This window comes from Haliotis rubra, unplaced genomic scaffold (assembly GCF_003918875.1).
Source record: "Haliotis rubra isolate DU_JTF1 unplaced genomic scaffold, ASM391887v1 Scf775, whole genome shotgun sequence".
In the NCBI taxonomy this organism is placed as follows: Eukaryota; Metazoa; Mollusca; class Gastropoda; order Lepetellida; family Haliotidae; genus Haliotis; species Haliotis rubra.
In genome coordinates, this window is record NW_025767496.1 from 82,446 (window position 1) to 103,637 (window position 21,192).

A 21,192-nucleotide genomic window follows, 5' to 3' on the forward strand; every position below is an offset into this window, starting at 1 on the left:
TTTTCAACACCCAACGGAGGAGGCGAGTAACGGGGTCTTGTGGACAGGCTCGTTGACCTGATTAATGTGTTCATCGTATGCTAATTGCACAGATCGATGCTCCAACTGGCTTGTCTGGTCCAGACTCGATTATTTACAGACTGCCGCCATAAAGCTGGAATACTGCAGTGTGTGGCGTTATACAATAAACTAACTAATAATAATAATAATAGTTATAATGATAATACTAAATGTAATAGTAATGATAAAGATAACTATCAGTCGGAACAGTGTACATTCCAGCTGCATTTGTCAGGTGCACGTCAAATGCTTATAATTATAAAATCAAATTGAAGTTTCAGTTTTATAAGAATAGTATTAATTTCATAATGCTTTTTTTTAAAACGTTTTTCATGATCTTATTCTGATGAGCAGTGACAGACCAGAATACTGTTTCATTCGTGTGAAATATCAATTACAGATTTACAGATAACTTCATCCGTAAGTGCAAAGTACACATACCATGACAGTGAAAATAATCTTTAAATTTAAATATATTTAACGAAGATAATAACATCGCTAACCTTCATGACATAAGACGGGTGTGGCTCAATAAGATTATGATCACATTGCATTCCTTTTTTGATTGGGTGTACAATTGCTGGGCAGTTTGCAAGCCATCCTGCAGAGCAGTGTTTTTTATATATATCTTTAGCACACGGCAATAGCGAGTCTTCCTCATCTCAAACAACGGCGATGGCTGACGCAAGCATGAAAGTCACGTATGCTTCGCATCCTACCATGACCAGCTATGTGACAAGTCGATACGTGACCACCGTGACAAGTCGGTACGTGACAAGGACGGATGGAGAGGGCCCGCCAAGTAATACATGTATTTCGATTGCAAATATTTACAGCTTCATTTTCTATTGCTATCGATTGAGAAACATGTATACGGGCTTCGGCATGTCCTTAGTGGGGTTGTACCATAGTGATAAATGAAGGACTCGGGCTTTGGCACAACACACACGGCATTCCTCTGTGACACTCAGGTGTTCTGCTCAGGCCGATGTACATCATATTAAGTGAGATGTGTTGAACTGACACGGTTTTGAAAAGTACATATGTCAGTTATATCACGGGGTGAGGCAGAAATTCAGTACATCAGGCAGGTCACAGAGTTTGTGCCATCCCCGAGTCTTGGTATAACACTAACGAACACATACTTGTTATCGAAGCATGAGGGGTTCGAAAACGCCAGTAGATCCCAACGGCAAAGGGGCGCAAGTCTTCACAGCTGATTGCGACGCTGGTCACGCCCATGAACGTTCTGAACGCCCATGAACGTTCAGGAGTGATTGAGTTCGATTTTACAAAAATAACAGGTAGAATGCCTTCAGCCCATGGCGGGGACCACTAAATATTTCTTGACATGATGTACCTGTGTTGAGATTCGAACCTGGCACACGGATGTGGTTCCCCAACTCCCTGATCCGTGTGGAGATGCTGCTGCTGAATACTGTGTTAGCTCCTCCAACGCAACACCAGACTAACCTCGTTAATCCGGACGAAAAGATACCACATTACCCTCTAATCGGACCAGAATGTTTCAACTAGTATGGGAATGACGTTACTCGTTAAACTGGATATTTGTTAATGTGGACTTTGTCAATGGGAACGTAAACCATCTGGATTAACGTAGATTATTTTATGACCTGGATATTGATTTACTGCGATTTAAATGCAACCAAATACTCTAATGTCTTTATAGTAATTTATCATCGTAACGACAAAATGATAGAAGACAACCCAACTATATAAAGCCCTTTCAGTACGTCAACCCTCGGAAGGCGGTTCCTTGGTGGAAATACTTGCATGTTAGAATTGATAGAATGTGAGTAAAAATAACTATCTTGGTAAACATATCGTATACATTTGGTTTACATGTGCATACATGAAATCTAATAAAACATTAACACCATGAATCCACGAAGTGGATTATCGGGATTATTGAATGTAGATTTACACGGAGTACAAGAAACTCACCTTGCAGTACTCCTAACAGGGCCACACACACGAGAATACACACCACTTTCCTCCTCTTCATGATAACAGGAATCTAACAGACATTCGGTGGCACCGAAACAGGAGTTATATCATCTCAACACCACTACTGGCTTTGTATCGTGGCCGTCATCAGGTCACGTGACCTAGCCTCACTGAGTCCCATGTCGCCAGGGGACCCCGCTGTACTCCTCTATGTCCGGGCTCAAGTCATCAAGGGTTCACGTTGAGATGTCGTCACGGGGGTCACGACGTCGTCCTGCTGTCAGACGCTGTTGTCGATGCTGCTGTGTCATCCTTGTAGACAATTGCTGGTCATCGCGTTATAGTACCTGTTAGTGTGTGTGTTTTCTTGGTTTTGTTATTTTTTGTTCCAATGTCGACGATTCCGTTAATATTGCAAAAGGTCTGATCTCAAGATATAGAAATGAAGTGAGCTTGCAGGAGACGTATGGTCAGTAATGTGACGCAGACACTACCCTGTATCATTACCTGCAACACCTACCGATGTAGCGTAGAATTCAGAAACGTCACTTACTTACTAATTATTTGTATCAGTGCTTACTTTTATTATTTTATACCGACTTCTCGACGTGCTCGACGACAAAACGCACATGATCTCACTCACTCACACGTCGATGACTTGCTCTCATAACGGTATCTAATGCAGCTTTAGAAGTGTTCATGATCTTTCTCACTAAATGAACGTAATAAATGTATTTAAATATGTGTTCATGCCCTCACTCACTAACTGAACGTAATAAATGTGTTTAAATATGTGTTCGTGATCTTGCTCACTAACTGAACGTAATAAATGTATTTAAATATGTGTTCGTGATCTTGCTCACTAACTGAACGTAATAAATGTATTTAAATATGTGTTCGTGATCTTGCTCACTAACCCGACGAGAACATTATGTAAATTAAATTAAAATAAGTACATAGTCATTCCCTAACTCACGAAACGAGGGTGTACTCTTACAGCGTTATGTAATGTATTTAAGGAATTATTCAGTCTCTCACTAACGCATCGAGAATGTGCACTCATAACGATATGTAATGCAGCTATAGACGTGTTCACGCTCTCACTCACTAACTCAACGATGTTGTACACTCACAACGTTATGTTATGTCTTTAAAGATGAGTTCATGATCTCCCTCACTAACGCGACGAGGATGTACACTCAAGGAATTATTCATGCTCTCGCTGACGTCGAGAATGTGCAATCACCACGTTATGTAATTTACTTCAGGAAGAAGTCATTCAGTTACTAACACGGGGTGTACACTGACAACGTTATGTGAGGTATTTACGGAATTATTCATGCTCTCACTAACACTTCGAGAATGTGCACTGACAACGGTATGTATTTAAGGAAGAGATCAGGATCTCACTCACTCACACATTAAGATTGTATGTACACTCACAACGTCATTTAATGTATTGACAAAAATCATTCTCTCATATCCTTAACGCCAGCCCACTCTTTTATATGTTCGCTTAATAGACCTGACAATCTCCTCGTCATTGTCAATACAACCAACTAGGCATACAGCCATGATACGGTAGAGAGCAGGTACAGCGCGTCCACAACACCATCAGCCTCCGCCTCCGTCAGCTCCTGTAGCAATACATACACGGCGACCTGCTTCACACACCTGGCTGTGTCCTAATGCAACACGGAAGCTGGATGGACATTGTTTCAAGCATCCCGTCTATTTCCGAACGTTTGTTTTCTAGAACAGACCGCTAAGTAGCTGCAGTGTGTGTACAGGGACGGCCGACGATGTGATGGTCACGACACACAACAGGCGCGATGGCGGAACGACACAACCACACACACGGAGAGACAGGACGCTTTGGGTTTTGTGGAGAATAGAAACAGACGAGGCTAGCAGTAAATATACACGTTACAACAATGCGTATGGTTTATACGCCACTTTTAGGAAAGGACCAGCAATACCAGGGCGGAGGACCCCAGATGTGAACTTCAGAGTGAGTGAGTTTAGTTTTACGCCGCACTCAGCAATATTCCAGCTATATGGCGGATAATCTTCAGACATTGTGGGGGAATCGAACCAGGACCGGTGTGACCCCAGCTACCCCAGTCAGAAGAAAGAGAAGAAGGACGATAATTATGTGGAACAGATATGAAGAAATATTTTAATATTTATATATTGTTGTTCGGTTGCTGTATGGTTGTCACTGCAAACCCGAAGTTACACCAACGACGCAGTCCATAGATACTTCAAAGTACACAATAGTGACATTAAGTGTATAAGAATGGACATTCAGTTATGAACCTCCACAGAGTGAAGGCCAAATATTTTATAAACGGCGTCGTAAATCGTAATAATACACACTACATAAGTATATAAGGACCACTGTTACGTTGTTCCCAGTAACTGCATACACAGAGGAAAATGTTAGGCGCCAGTTCTTCTATATTACAATACACTTTATGTATCCCCTGTAACTCCAAGTGACATTGATAACATTAAATACCAGCCTGCGATACCACTGACACCTGGTGGAGAACTTACCAACTCATGTTCCACCTTGTAGTCGCCTGTAGTGGGTCATGGTGTATGAGTGAGGGAGAAGCGGTGCGAGTCAAATGTAATGTGTCTTCTATATGTCAGTGTGAGTAAACTTGAAAAACAAAGGAAACGTGCATCGACAGAAAAAGAAATCATGGAGCTCTTTCAGAAATGTTCGTCTGTTTTATGATGAAGCATAACGCAAACGGTGCTCATTCGAGCTTTGATAATGACGGTTTGTGTGTGTGCGCACGCGCGCATGCGTTTGCAGTTTTTGTGTCTTACGATCAAGTCAAGTGAATACTGCACATTAAACATCATATCACAAAGTAAACATCATATCACACAGTAAACAAAAGTATTTCGAGAAGTATGCTTAAAGTGTCTCTACGCTCATTGCTTAAATATCCAACTGTATATGTCCATCTCCACAGCATGAGATAGTAGTAGTAGTAGCAGTAGTAGTAGTAATAGTAGTAGTAGTAGTAGTAGTAGTAGTAGTAATATAGCAGTAATAGTAGTAGTAGTAGTGGTTGTGGTGGTAGTACTAGCAGTGGTGGTGGTGGTGGTGGTGGTACTGCTAGTAGTAGTACTTTAGATCATTAAACTCGGTACGAGAGAATAGTAGTGAATGAATATGATTTTGCGCCGCTGTTACCAATATTCCAGCAATTTGATGACGCGGGCCTCACACACTGTAACAATGTGGGGAATGGAACTAAGGTCTTCGGCTTGACGAGTGAACGCTACAACCACTAGTCTACCCCTGTGAGATGAAGCAGGTGGATGATGATCATCAGAAGTAACAGTAATAGCGGCAATTGTAGTGGATCGTGTTTGTTTGTAAATAATCATCTGGACCAGACTATCCAGTTACTGACATCAAGACAATTGTTCTGAACATTTCGATAATATCCGTCAATCACGTCTGGCCCCACAATCCCGGTTGTTTCTTCAATGGTTTCGCGGATGAAGATTCAATGCTTAACGTAATAGAGATAGGAGAAGTACCATTTATAGTGGCAGCATCAGTGCTAGCCTCAGCAGCAGTGGTGGTAGTGGTGGTGGCACGTCTTGTAGAAGTATCGGTAGCAGTGGTGGTGGTGGTTGTATAATTATATAACTTTCTCCGTGTTAATTAGTGAAATTGTTCCTTCATATTATATTTCTCCAGAGGAATTACTCCCATGAACTACATTGATTGGTGTATTTCACCTTTACACTGGCAATATTGTTCCGAATGTAACCTATTCTATTGTAGAACTGATGATTGTTGACAAGAGCATCTTCTGACAAGCAGGGGTTGTTGAAGATGAATTCTAACGGGATTGAGTGTCAGGCTTGACAACTTAGTTGACACTAGTCGTGTTGGTGTGTGGTGGTGTTCATAGAGCGCAGGTCTCAGTTAGGTGAAGTAAAGCAACGTTGGTCACAGAGAGCCCTTGGCTGGGTGACCATGTTTGGCAGCTTGACTCCTGAGAGGCTTTGGACTTCTGCCCTGCCCCACAACGAAGCACCTATGTGGTCACACCAGAGACAAGTGATACAATTGGATAAATGAAAAAATAAATAAGTAAACTGATTAATAACTACACAGGGTATGGATAAATGTAAGTATGTATATGTTCCATGAAGTTTTATATTGTATTAATAATGGAATATACTATAGGCCCGTGGCCTTGTGAGTCCTGAAATAAAGAAGATACTTTGTTACATGTGGTCTCACCTTTGGCAAGAGAGTTTGTTACGAATTGCCTCTGTTCACCCAGCAGAAAATGGGTACCCGGTGGTATAAGTCATATGACTGTTAACCATCTTGCGCCTGGGGCAGCTTGGGTTATCCGGGGTAATAATGTCCTTCATGTTGTATGTACTTAGGGTATGTCCCTGCGGCGTGGAGTTCAGCGCTACATAAGTGGCCAATTATGATGGTGTATCCTAACTGTGTGGATCGATGCTCATACTGTTAATCACTGGATTGTCTGGTCGAGACTCCGTTATGTACAGACCGCCCCCATATGGCTGGAATATTGCGTTTATAAGCGGAGTAAAACAACAAACACACAAAGGACAAGAGCCACCGCAGCAGGTGGTAGTAGTACTCGAAACGGAGGTAAAATCCCTTATCAACATCCATCTACTTTTGTAAGTGGCATCCCAGCTTCAACATCAATCAAAAACCGTACACCGGGTTTTTTTAAATCTCGGAGACATCGCACTCATACATGGGAAGTTGGACATTATATAAAGACAAACTGTATCGACATGGGTTAAACCTTAAAAAGTTCCGGTAACATTTCATCGTCGAACCCTGTCATAAAATACCATAGTATAACAATACGACACCTGGCTTTGACGTGAAACAAAAGGATATTGATGATGACGAGAAAGTATGCAGTCAGATCGTTAAAGATTACTACTCCCGAGAGAGAATGAGTCGATGTTAACATGCACGTGTGAACAAACATGTGGTCTTGGAAGTAACTTGAACGAGTATTTAACGACAAAATTCTTGACCTTCATACTATATTTATATTATCTTATCTGCCGGTAAGAATGAGGTGTATTAAGGAATAACACTACTGTGGCGAGACAATCTCAGGTCTTTGTGTAGGTGTATGTCAAGTTGTGATGGCAGCGGTAGGCTGGACGCTCGTGTGTCTCCTGTCAGCCATTTGTTGCATTAGAAGGGCCAGCGGCTGGGCCTATATGAGGGAGGGTAAGGACGTATTTGTGACAATGTCGGGTGGTGGAGGGGAAGGGACGGGAAAGGTGAGGCTTATATGGGGTGAGGGCCAGGATGTACTTGTGACAGTGTAGGTGGTGTTGGTGTTGGTGTTGGTGATGGTAAAAGCTTGGCATATATGAATGGTGTAGTACGTACTAATGATACCAGGGAACACAGTGTCATTTTACATGATTTGTGAAAGTTGACACAAATGATTCATGTAAAGAAATTTATCAGATAGCGAAAGGCACACTGGTAGGATAAGCCAACGGATGAAAAAAGGTATTTGAAAGTTCATGTAGGTACTACTGTCAGTGTTTACAAACAAACATGGCGTCGATCTTGTCAGTCGGCGATCGAGTCAGTGTTTAACCTGCAGCAGCTACAGTGATAGTAGTTGTCATTGTTAGAAATATACATTGCGACTCTGAAAATCAGTGTCTAACGGATACGAAGTTGAGGTATTTTAAATGTGTGGTAACGTTGGAGGTATATATTTGGCGAGGACAGTTGTGGGTTGGTTTTCATAGGTCTGTACTTGTAGACATGTGCCCATTTCCCTAATGTATAACAGTTGAATTTGGCCGACATAGAGCAACGTGTGACCTTGTTTCAGTATGTTTGTGTGTCTGTACACCTGACTCTGCATGTCACAACGTTATATAACTGGAGAGACAGACGACAAATGTGACTTCTCGTGGGGTTAGAGTAGCTTCCCTTTGATTAAAGGGTGGTTACTCTAGCGGGCGAACAGATGGATTGCCGCTAACGGAAAGAAGAAACAAAACGTGTTGACTAGGCACATTACTGTCTAGGAAACAGGTTAGAGTTGAAGGGTTGTCACTGTCCGACTTACAAATCCCCGTCCTCTTGACGTTATACACACTATTACGCACATTCCAGTAAAACTTGCAATGTTCAGGTGGAGTCTAATGTTTGTAAGGGATGAGGAAAATATAGGAAAATGTCAGAATTTCAATATAATTTCTTTAAACATTTATCCTTGATAAAGAGGTAGCTAGGACATACCGCTCTCGTTGTGCATGGCAGGACATTCATTATACTAGGGCAAATATTTTGACCTTAGGTTAGTATATGCTGGACATACGAATACTACCGAGTATTCGTCATCTAAGTCTTCTTTACAGGAATTGTAGTCTGTCATCAAAGTCATGGTCACTAGACATCCTATACTTAATATCTAACGGAAAGAAAGGTGTGTTTACTGCAGCATGATGCAGGTAGGGGGGAAGGGTGTGCATACTGCAGCATGATGCAGGTAGGAAAGAAGCGTGCCCTTACTGCAGCATGATGCAGGTAGGAAAGAAGACTGTGCTTACTGCAGCATGATACAGGTAGGAAAGAAGGGTGTTCTTACTGCAGCATGATGCAGGTAGGAAAGAAGGGTGTGCTTACTGCAGCATGATACAGTTTAGTTTGGAGCTCTAATTGAATTTACAGTTTTAATCGATGAACACATTTTTCAGGTGGTATAAAGGATTCGTATTCATAATATAATTCTAGCCTGTAATAAGAATAATCACCATGTATTTACCTTGTCGACACTTGGTAAATACAGTGTTATTCCTAATTTAGGATGTTATCACCCCAAATCACACTCACGGGATAACTCCTCCATACTTTTCCAATAACATGTCATCGTATCCCAGTTGCATAGATCGATGCTCATGTTGTTCATCGCTGGATTGTCTGATCCAAAATCGACTATTTACAGACCGTTGCCATAGAACTGGTGCGGCGGCAAACAACAAACATTCCAATAACGTATATTGTATTATGTGTTGTAGGGGACTGTCCCAACAACCATCAGCCTGGCGACACCTGGCATGAGGGGGGCCTGTTCTAGGTACATACTCTGATTAACACATCCCACATACAGTGGCGCCTTATTAACTCTGTCCTAACATGTCTATCGTTCAAGAGATGGAACTTTATTGCGTCGACGGACGACTCTCGCAACATCCACACACCGCATGCCGTAACATACGTACATGATATGCACGTGGTATATATCCTCAAGAAATCACATGTGTATCAATAACCTAGTACAATGTCAGTATCTGGTGTTACCTACTCTACAAAAACTACAGAAACAACCCTATTTGTACCCTCATCCTGATTGACGTATCTGACGTCCAGGTATTGCTTTCCATTCTTGGTGGAGGGCTTGATCCAATACACGTACTGGATTATCTCTCTGGCGTATTCGACGTCCTACAATGTCTTAAATGTACTCTCTGGGATTGAAATATGTATTCCTAGCGGGTCAAGGTAAAGTTGTTACAGTCTCTTGACGTAAGAAATCACAACCGACACGTGTTCTGGCATTGTCGCCCATGGAGACTGCCTTGTGTTCAGAGGATGGTCATCGACATGTGGTACAACAGCACAGTCGGGGATTTCAATGTACCGTTGTCCATTCAGATTTTGTCAAAAGGTCAAGTTTTAAGGCCTGTGAGAAGCACCCCCGATAACCACCAACGAACCCCTGCCACACGCTCATTGTCCCGTGTTTCTGTGACAGCAAACACGAGCTCAGCCATCAGTCATTACCAAAAGAAATCCACTTTCGTCCGACTAGTGCACCCTTCCCGATGACGTCAAATTCCAGTCATGTCGAGCTTGACACCAAACTACCGGTGCTGCTTTGTGCTCAACCGACGTCAGGTTGGTTCCCAGACTCTCTACCGACAGATGTTAGGCGTTCTTATGGACAAAGACGATGTGGAAGCCATTCCGCTTTGAACACGCAAGTTGACACGAACAGTTAAAGTCTTGTTATCCGGAGAAGGGCTGTATCTTCTCTAGGAGTTGCCACCCATGGTCGATTTGAACACTGACGGTCCTTACCGTCATTAGCGTGCTGTCACTTTTCTGACCAATCCTGATAGTTTCTGGATGACAAGTAGCATCTCTTGCAATAGGCCTTAATAACATGCCAGCATATCAATAACCTGCCATGTTTGAGTAGTTGGGGAGACCCCCTACTTTCTTATCAACAACAAAATCAAATTGATTTTGTAAGTTATCGAGCTGTAGGGACAGTCTGCTCAAACTTGATATTTGTTTAATGACAGCTACAAGTATTGCACGTCATGCTCGTATGTGATCGTAACATGGCAGATATCTAAAATCAATGTATGGTGCGCACGAATGGTAAAAGCATACAAACAAACATAATTATGATATGAATAAAAATGGCTATATGGGGGTTAATTAATATGGTTCCCGAATAATTGAGCAGCTAGAGCTGTCAAATTGTCATATGCACATTCAAACCATTTACCAAATAGCGATATGTTGTTATTTTAATGATGATGGCATAAAAAACCCATTACACCCCATGTTGCAGGTGCGATTGTCATGAGGAAGGGTACGCCTGTTACGGGTAAGTCTCTTTTAAACAACGGCATTTGTGTGGTTAGACCTAATAAAGGAGGAAAGTACTTAGCGTGTTAGCCCTTTGTTAACAATACCTACCGTATATTGAGACCTTGGGCCATGAATCACAACCTGATTGGAATAAAGGAGTCGTCCCGAACTCACTCGATATTAACATAGTCGTCATGAATAAACATATTCAGAGATGTTTATTCAAGTAGATAATTTCATTCTTCATTTAATTATTGTGCGTTTTGGTTAACGTCAACTTTCAGAACACCGGTGAGTACATTTAACGTTGTCTGTTGCCATTTGTCGTCACAGCTGCGGCTTTGTGAATACTCCCACGAACTGCTACACCGACACCCCCCATGCGACCGATGTCTACCCCCTCTGCTGCCAGGTGCAGACAGTGTGCCCCGGGGACAAGGGCTTCGACCGTGCGAAACTCAGATAAAAATAGCACACAATAACCTTCCCGGTGTGTTAGGTCAGGCTGTCGTTGAATTCAATGACAATAAATATGTATACACAGTAATAACCTTTTCTTTAATTAATCAGCTGGCAAGTGTTTCCAGCGCATCCTTCCTTTCATTCCACACTTGCTCACACCATGGATGATACTGTATTTTATCCCATAAGTCTTTCTGTCATGCACCACGCTGCATCCAGCACACCTTTCTTCCCTACCTGTATCATGCTGCAGTAAGCACACCCTTCTTTCCTACCTGCATCATGCTGCAGTAAGCACACCCTTCTTTCCTACCTGTATCATGCTGCAGTAAGCACACCCTTCTTTCCTACCTGTACCATGCTGCAGTAAGCACACCCTTCTTTCCTACCTATCATGCTGCGGTGCACACCCTTCTTTCCTACCTGCATCATGCTGCAGTAAGCACACCCTTCTTTTCCTACCTGTATCATGCTGCAGCAGTAAGCACACCCTTCTTTCCTACCTGCATCATGCTGCAGTAAGCACACCCTTCTTTCCATTCCTACCTGTATCATGCTGCAGTAAGCACACCTTCTTCTAAGCACACTCTTCTTTACCTGTATCATGCTGCAGTAAGTAACACTCTTCTTTCCTACCTGTATCATGCTGCAGTAAAGCACACCCTTCTTTCCTACCTGTATCATGCTGCAGTCACCCTTCTTTCCTACCTGTATCATGCTGCAGTCATGCTGCAGTAAGCACACCCTTCTTTCCTACCTGTATCATGCTGCAGTAAGCACACCCTTTCTGTATCATTGCCTACCTTCCTATATCATGCTGCAGTAAGCACACCCTTCTTTCCTTCCTACCTGTATCATGCTACCAGTAAGCTGCACCCTTCTTTCCTACCTGTATCATGCTGCAGTAAGCACCCTTAAGCACACCCTTCTTTTCCTACCTGTATCATGCTGCAGTAAGCACACCTTCTTTTCCTACCTGTATCATGCTGCAGTAAGCACACCCTTCTTTCCTACCTGTATCATGCTAAGCACACCCTTCTTTTCCTACCTGTATCATGCTGCAGTAAGCACACCCTTCTTTCCTACCTGTATCATGCTGCAGTAAGCACACCCTTTTTTCCTACCTGTATCTGTCCTGCGGTAGTACACACCCTTCCTGCGTGTATCAAACCATGTTACACCCTTCAGCTATACCTTTCTTCTTGCTACCTGCATCATGCTGCAGGCCAGACACACCTCATGCCATAAAACCCCCTCAGCACACCTGTTCGTACCGTGCTTTGCTGCGGAGGCAACACCCTTCTTTCCTGATTGTGTACCCCATTTCTTCCTTACCCCACCCTTCTTTCCTACGGTCATTTTTTGGTGTCCACCGCCGTGATATTGCTCGAATATTGTTAAAAGTAGTATAAAACCTCACTCACTCACTAACTCACTTAACCTATGAACAAATATTTTCCGGCACATAGTGGACGAAACACAACTCTCCTGCAGTGACAAATCTAATAATATTGTGAGCCCCCTGAATATAAACATATCGCATTCCGCTCGAACTGATAGACAAACTGACATATGTTTATAGATAGAATCATTATCATTATAATTGAATATTGTTTTCGTATAATCAGCTACTTCCTGGACTTTTTGTGCATCTGTTAGTTTCGTTTGGCGGTACATTGTTAGTATTGCCAGCTAAACTAACGATGACGTGATCGAGCTGATTTCTACACATCCTTTCAAATTCAAATTCAAATTCATGTTTCTTGAGATAGAACTATCCATCGACTGAATACAGATTGTTCCATTTGACTTCTCTTTAATTCACATCTCACGTACGATGCTGCTCTAACCACGCCCCTCCTTCTGCCATATACCGTGCTGCATTGATAGGCACAACTACATTAATATACACGTTACTGAACTAAGCACATACTTCCTGTCGCCATGTACTCCTATACTCTAAGCACATCACGTACCATGCGTTATGCAGCACTAATTATAAGATACATGGATACAATGACATACTTGTAGATTATTAGTGCTCTGAATAATGCAGCCGAGACTACAGTCAGGTTATTGTGTATAGAGGAGAATAATTCAGACGCTTACTATAACATATCCTGGCACCATGCATGCAGTGAAATGACTGTAAATACTGACCATAAGGCATCATGCATTCAGCGGAATAACAACAAGGTAAAATACATCGTTGGGATTACTGCATATAAGATACAGATTGCAATACATCATTCATACCATGGAATAACAGGCATTAATTTATCACGCACACAATAGATATAACTGACGATGTGACTGTTTTTGCATCATGCATACAATGGAATAACTGTAGATGAAAAGCAAACGTCGTTAAGCTTGCAATGGAATAGCTGCAGCTACAGACTATGAGGCGTCATACATACAGATACAGAACTCCAGAAACAGACTATTTTTTATCGTGCATACAGTGCAATATAACCTTTCAGTTCCAAACCCTACAATGGAAACTAAATATATCCCGTAAATCAGTCTGATACACATGTAATAGAGCCATGGGCCATTTCTGAACTAACACAGAAAGACATTATCATTAACGTATTTACATTTGTTTGAAAGCTACCTTTTTATAGGAGAAGAGGAGATTTCCGTTTTCAAATTTGCTATCAATTTCAAACCAGTGCTCACATTTCTAACTGTTCCCACAATGTACATCTTTACCAGATGAAGAACACGAACTATATTTTATGAATTTCATTTCATAACAATATTCTTTTTTTGAACAAATATATTTTTTTTTATTTATATTGCCATTTATTCCTACACTCCTACAAGGCATCATTTTGCAACATGTTTTATATGTTTACGTAAAATTTGAATTTGGTTACATCGGTGAGAGTATGATAATGTCAAACGTTATGCATGTAAGAATAACAGCGTTGTCACGAGGTATTATTGAGAACACACATCTTGTGGAAGACGAATACAGCGACACAAGGCTTTGTCTAATGTATCTTAACAAAATAAAGGTGGAATAATAGTGACGTTCTCACCTCATTTGTCAGATATGCTGTGTTTCAAATACCTTAAAATCGCAAATTCCATGGGTAAAGGTCTAATGCTTGATGCCGAAGTGGTGAAATATACAAGTCCGGACCATATCCCATTTGTCAGACATCTCGTTAGAACATAAGACTGATACTAAATAAAGGAAAAATACTTCATTGGATTTTTTATCGTGAGTAGTTACTAAGGCTCTATGTTCGAAAGCCTAAGTAATATATACACATGGAAATGATTCAGCATCCCTAGTATATTTCATCACACTGATGTAGTTATCGACGATGATGATGTCAGCGAATGCCATTGTTTAGTAGCATATTTCAGGTAATGACAAGCAAAGTTTCAGTTTGAAAGGATTAGCCCAAACGCAGCCCATGTTAAGCATGCTGCCAACTCACATTGTGAAAAGCAGTATCTCTGCCTGGCAGTTCAAAGGTATAAAACTTGTGAATATGCCATCCGTTTCATTCACATACGTTAAAATGGCGAGGTGAAACTTTCATTGGGACTGAGATGAGACATAGTTTGCATATATGCAGTTGGCATGTCATTCAAAGACATCGGGTTTCAGCTTGGCTGCTGTCATCAGCAGACACAAACAAACAGGCGCTGTCAAGGATCGACGAAATCCAGGGCAACTCAGGAAGATCACGCCAGCGGAAGTTCGCAATCTTGCCTGTTGCTGAGGCGTGAACCCTTCTCTACGAGCACTCACTTGAAGCAACTCTGGGTGCCCAACAGACGTTTATCAACCAAGACCGTACGTAACCGTCTCAGGGCTCTTGGTCTGAGGTCTGGAAAGGTCATTAGGCGTCCAACTATGACCCATGCCATGTTGTGGATGGTCGCCTGAATGTTTGTTGGTGCGTTAACACTGCTAATGTGCCGAGGAACGTTGATATTACTGTTTCCTTTGGTGGAGACTCCGTTATGGTCTGGGAATGTATCTCCCATGACTGTAAGTAGACATTGGAGATTTTAGGGCTAGCGATCACACCACGGACAATCTTGATCAAGTAGTTGTGCGCCAGTTTGATAACCAGCCATTGGCTGCCCGTCCCATGTTCATGGACGACGGCGGTCACGGTCAAATAATGAAATGTTAAATCTGTAGGATAACGTATAGAACACTACATCATCTATCGTATCTCAGTTGGGCGCTTGGGTAACCAGATGGTTAAAGCGTCCGCTCTTCACGCTGAAGACCTGGGTTCGATTACCCACATGGGCACAAAGAATGAAGCCCATTTGTGATTTCCCCCGCCGTGATATATTGCTAAAAGCGGGGTAAAACCCAACTCACTCACTCGTATCTGAGATGATCAGTTAGTTTATTCACTTAGCTGACACGTCTTAATACATTTTCTCTGAAACACACAGAGGATGAAGTCGGCCTGGTACTTGACATACAACAGGTAAATCTCATGACATACAGCAGGTGAATGGCATGACATACAGCACGTGAATCTCACGACATACATCAGGTAAATCTCATGAAATACAACATGTTCATCTCAAGACTTACGACAGGTAAATCTCAAGACTTACAACAGGTAAATCTCAAGACATACAACAGATAAATATCATGATATACAACAGATAATTTTCATGGCATACACCAGGTAAATCGCAAGACATACAGCAGGTAAATCTCATGACATACAACAGGTAAATCTCAAGACATACAACAGGTATAGCTCATGAAATACAAGAGATAAGTTTCATGACATACAACAGGTAAATGTCATTACATACAGCATATAAATATCATGACAAACAACAGATAAATCTCATGAAATACAACAGGTAAATATCATGACATACAACAGATAAATCCCATGACATACAACAGGTAAATATCATGACATACATCAGATAAATCTCATGACATACAACAGGTAAATATCATGACATACAACAGATAAATCCCATGACATACAACAGGTAAATATCATGACATACATCAGATAAATCTCATGACATACAACAGGTAAATATCATGACATACTGCAGATAAATCTCATGACATACAACAGGTAAATATCATGACATACAACAGGTAAATCTCATGACATACAACAGGTCAATATCATGACATACTGCAGATAAATCTCATGACACACAGCAGCTAAATCTCATGACATACAACAGGTCAATCTAATGACGTACAACAGGTCAATCTCACGACATAGAACAGATAAATCTCATCGCATCCAACAGTTAAATCCGGTACGTTTTGACAAGTCTTCTCAACTCCACTGTTTGACCACGGGAGTATCTGACCAATAGAGTTAGACCATATCGATTGTCGTGAACACCCTTGATGATTAACTGACATCAAACATTTTGATTCACGTAACTCAAAATTTTGTAACTCAAAACAAATGTCCTTCGCGTTTATCTTAAATTAGTTCGCTCTGTCCGACGTGTCATAGTCGAGTATTCGATACATCCAATTCCATATGACAGGAGTGGAGTCCATATCATTACTGGTATAGTGTATGAAACCCATAAGCTAAGCTGGCTTCCCGCGTCGAACCATATCCAGTCATGAGGGCTACACAAAAATATGAAATTGATTACAGGTATGATCAATACCACACATAATTCTCGTGAACGTTTCACGTTTTCAGATTTTCTAAATAATCGGTATCAGTGCCATTTAAATAATATGCTTAAATTCTTTCTTACAATCGCAATTATTGAGCGGAAACATAATATGGTAAGCATGTTTTGGCTGCATTTTATCCCAATATTTACATTTAAACAGACATCGATTCTCCTAAGTAGATAATAGAGTTAGGGCAGGAGAGCAGCGTCCGTGGGTCGGCAGACATGTTCCGGCTGAGATTGACAGATATTTTTATAGAATCAACATTTTTTATCAAGCTGTTCTTTGTTTCGTTTTAAGTACAAACGAATGAAATATTCATCCATTCAACATATATTTAGATTAATATGAAGGATGCTACAGGCGGTTTATTGTACGTGAATGCTTCACACACATGTTCACATTCACAATACAGTTACCACATGGAACACTCAGTCCTTTGAGGATTCACATAGAATGTACCGAGCAACTTAGCATCATAGTGGTTGATACCCGAGACCAGGTGCCATTTACAATAATCAATAAATGTTGTTGTTTTTCCTTTTGTCTGACAATTTAAAATGTTCTTCATTTTCAGCCTTTTAAGACGGTCGGGGCGAACCACAGTGAAATGACAAAAGGGAGAGGTTTTATTCCTTAATCGATAGTTTTGGCCTTTGTCTCAAGATATCAGAAGTATCTCCGCTCACTGATGTGGCTGAAACATGGCACTCGTTGTCTGATAAACAGTAAGAGCGGCATATCTTTCAACTGTAGTGGACCCACAGTGCAAAGACTTGTATTAACACATTTTACTTTAATGAATCATAGGACCCGTGTTGCTCCGGGTTAGAATGAACCTTCAGTAACCCATGCTTGTAGTAAGAGGCGACTAACGGAATCGGGTGGTCAGGCTCGCTGGCTTGGTTGACACAGGTCAACGGTTCCCAGCTGCGCATATCGCTCCTCATGCTGTTGATCACTGGATTGTCTGGTCCAGACTCGATTATTTACAGACCGCCGCCATATAGCTGGAATATTGCTGAGTGCGGCGTAAAACTAAAACTGCACTCACTCATTCAGTTAATGATTCATGGTGGCAGAGAGAAAGGTACTGTAAATACATATGAACGTTCCCAATATCGGCGTCCGGTAGGTCAGGTCAGGACTGCGAAGTGACAGTATGACTCTGTGTGGGACTGTTCATAATCAAAGAACTTTTGATTACCAAACGATACTCGTGTCTGAGCAGTCAATCTATTTGTCAACCGAATTTATAAGTCCGAACTGTGCCAATACAAACACAAAAGCTCTCAAAATGTATAATTATTACGCAAGCTTTGGGTGTAATGACATACGTAATGTCATGTCTGACTCGGATAAAGTGACGTTATGGTGAATAGCATCTGTGCACAGAAGCATTTCGAATGACATGACATGAAGCCCGAACTACTATAAGGGAGTATACATTTGTGATTACAGCTTAGGTAAAATGATAATAGTTACCTTGTGTTGTATCAAAGATGTTTCAAGTAGAGCCATTAAAAATCGAGAGGACAAGAACTGAAACGACTCTCATGTCAATACCGTGAGATGAGTTGAACCAGAACTATCTCCATTCATGAACAATTTCATTCAGTTCTGATGTCAATATATTCTTTGTTATTAATTACGCAAAACTTCTTTCATGTCGCCTGGGCATAAATCTCTTTCCTTCATCCCCCAGAGACAAAGGAGGCAAACATCGACGTGAAACCAATTTACCATTTAGTATCCAGAGTATTATTCCTCATCTTCTGAATGAATGGTTTACCAGATAGTTACATTCCTGCAGGCTATCTGTCAAAGAATTCCGACATTATTCCCCCTGTACAGATGACATGTGATTGAGAACATATCTCTGCTAGACGCTATATCCCTGACAACCACACACACTCTATATACCTACCGAAGTGATGCTGCATAAACGGAAATACGTCACAGGAAATACGTGTCGGTATGCGTGCGAGCGTATGTGTTTGCATGTGTTTCTTAGTGTGCTAGCTGTGAGTTTCCATCACGTGAGCCACCTGTTCCAAGAGCCTTTTATTACGTACGTGCAATTTGCGATTTGCGACTCGGACTACAAAATGGATTGAGTGCATTAACGAATTATATGTATGGAGTGATAGGACTGTAGTCGGCCGAAAGCTCTGCTTTGAAATAACTATCAGAAACAGGTTTCATGCGATAAGGTATGCCACGAGCAAGACAAGTTCATGCCGAAAGTAGCTGTCGTAGTGAACGACTGGAAAAACAGTCAACATACACATGTATACATGTAGCCATTAAACATTTATGTGAAAACGTATGAAGAGATTATACTTAAACATTTCAACCTGGAAATATGTTATTCTGTGTATGGGAGCAACACATTCCTCAGTGTGTGTGTGTGTGTTTGTGTGTGTGTGTAGGGACTTCCGCCCTCAGCATCCTGTAACCAGGAAGTGATGACCGTGTTTCCAAAAGATTTTCCAGAGCACGGTGGAAACGGAGTAATCCCGTTTATTTTAACAGGTTAATTGTATCGTTAACAGAAACATTATAGGCGTATAGTCATTTATTCATTAAACATTATTGGATGAATTCACATTTGAGCCTTGAAATCAATTCAGCTTTCAAAATGCCCATCCAAGTCATTTTTAGACCAAATCAACATATGAAAAAACTAACTTGACTTGTATAAGTGGTTTCAGGATGCTGTTATTGACAATCTATAGACAATACCTGTGCCATATGATGAATTCAACATGCATACAAATTATAGGATGGCGAATCCCGATTACAAAATGTGTACTCCCGTGAAGATCTGGGTTAGAATTGGTCTTCAGCAACCGATGCTTGGCGGTAAAAGCGACTAACAGGATCAGTGGTCAGGCTTATGTCATGTCTTGGTTGACGCTTGTCATCGTATGTCAGTTGCGTAGATCGATGCTCATGCTGTTGATCACCGGATTGTCTGGTCCAGACACGATTATTTACAGACCACGGCCATAAAGCTGGAATATTGTTGAGTGTGGCGTTAAACAAGAAACCAAGCAACCAACCACAAAATGTGTACATGTTTTTCTGGCAATGACTATAACATTAGGGCGAGTTGCATCAAATAAGTAACTGACAGCTAAAGAGGGCAACACGTCTTTTGGGATCTAACCACTGTATTAATCCGGCAGTGACTAAGGAACAAGCCTATGCTAGACTTGATCTCCACATTAATACTGTGTGGTAAATGCTAAGTAATGGACCTATCCTAATGGTGAAACTGTGACGTAAGCCTTACAAGTTTGCAGCAAAAGTAGAAATAATTGTGATATGAACGTTCTCATGTCAATTATTATATAAAACAAGGAACAAATGACACATTGGACACTGGTCTCAGAACACTTGTTTGCTGACCGGGTTGACGTTTACCATGCATATATGAATGTTTGCTGCCTACGAGTCCATGCTGTGAGTTTTTGTGTCTCATAACTACATGTCAATTAATAACTCTACGGATTTATATATTCGGAGAAGGTCAATGAACCACCAATGTCTTACGGATTTAAGCGCGGAAATGGGCCCTCACATTTGTTTCTCGGTACATTATCTTGATACTGTGCACATGGCATTTCGTCAAAAGGAGAGGGTTCATAGACCTGTGAACTTCACTGTTGTTGGTGTATTCAAGAAGATGCAAGTTAATCTAATCCAGTTAGTTGCCTCGTGCGACAATCCTAGTTTCCTGGGGACCAACTCGTATCCGATCTACTACCCTGAAACTCAAACATTTAAACATGACATTGACAGGTGTGAGAACGAAACGAAAAGAAGAAAAACATTCTCTTTAAGCGCCAGAATATCTCCTGGGGATGAAGAAGGCGACTATAAACGGTGCAATTATTCAATTTCTCTTTGATGTGAAATGGGGACAATGTAATTTCTCTTCATGTGGGAGTTAGCTGTATTTTTCTTCTAAAATGTAATAACCAGTACGGCCCCTACCTCGGCAGTGGGATTTACTTGTTTTTCATGTCTTCTTTTTTTATGCAGTTTCAACTTTCCCTTTAACACACAAAAAATAATTTCACTCCTATTTGTAATACGGAAGTTCATCATTGACAAGGACAATGTAGTAAACATCCATTATTTAAGAACTTTTTTTGCAGTAGAAACAAGTCTAATATTGAAACAGAAATAAGTCTGTTGACGCAGCATGTAAACCCAACGTATTTGTAACCTGATAGTACAGTTGGTACAGTGAGGGATCGAGTCTTTGGGGTTTCACAGTTTGATCGTTCGTATCGTTGTATAGACAACCAGATAACATCAAAACAGTGGAAGCAACGACTGTTGTCTA

General features: G+C 41.2%; 1 long non-coding RNA gene across 1 annotated transcript; it reads left to right on the forward strand.

Annotated features, from left to right (window-relative positions):
• Positions 1-7,156: 7,156 nt before the first annotated feature.
• On the forward strand, positions 7,157-11,252 carry LOC124260782. Its single transcript, XR_006894168.1, has 4 exons — positions 7,157-7,303; positions 9,121-9,179; positions 10,686-10,721; positions 11,039-11,252. It is a non-coding gene; the product is annotated as an uncharacterized LOC124260782 (long non-coding RNA).
• The last annotated feature ends 9,940 nt before the right edge of the window (positions 11,253-21,192 follow it).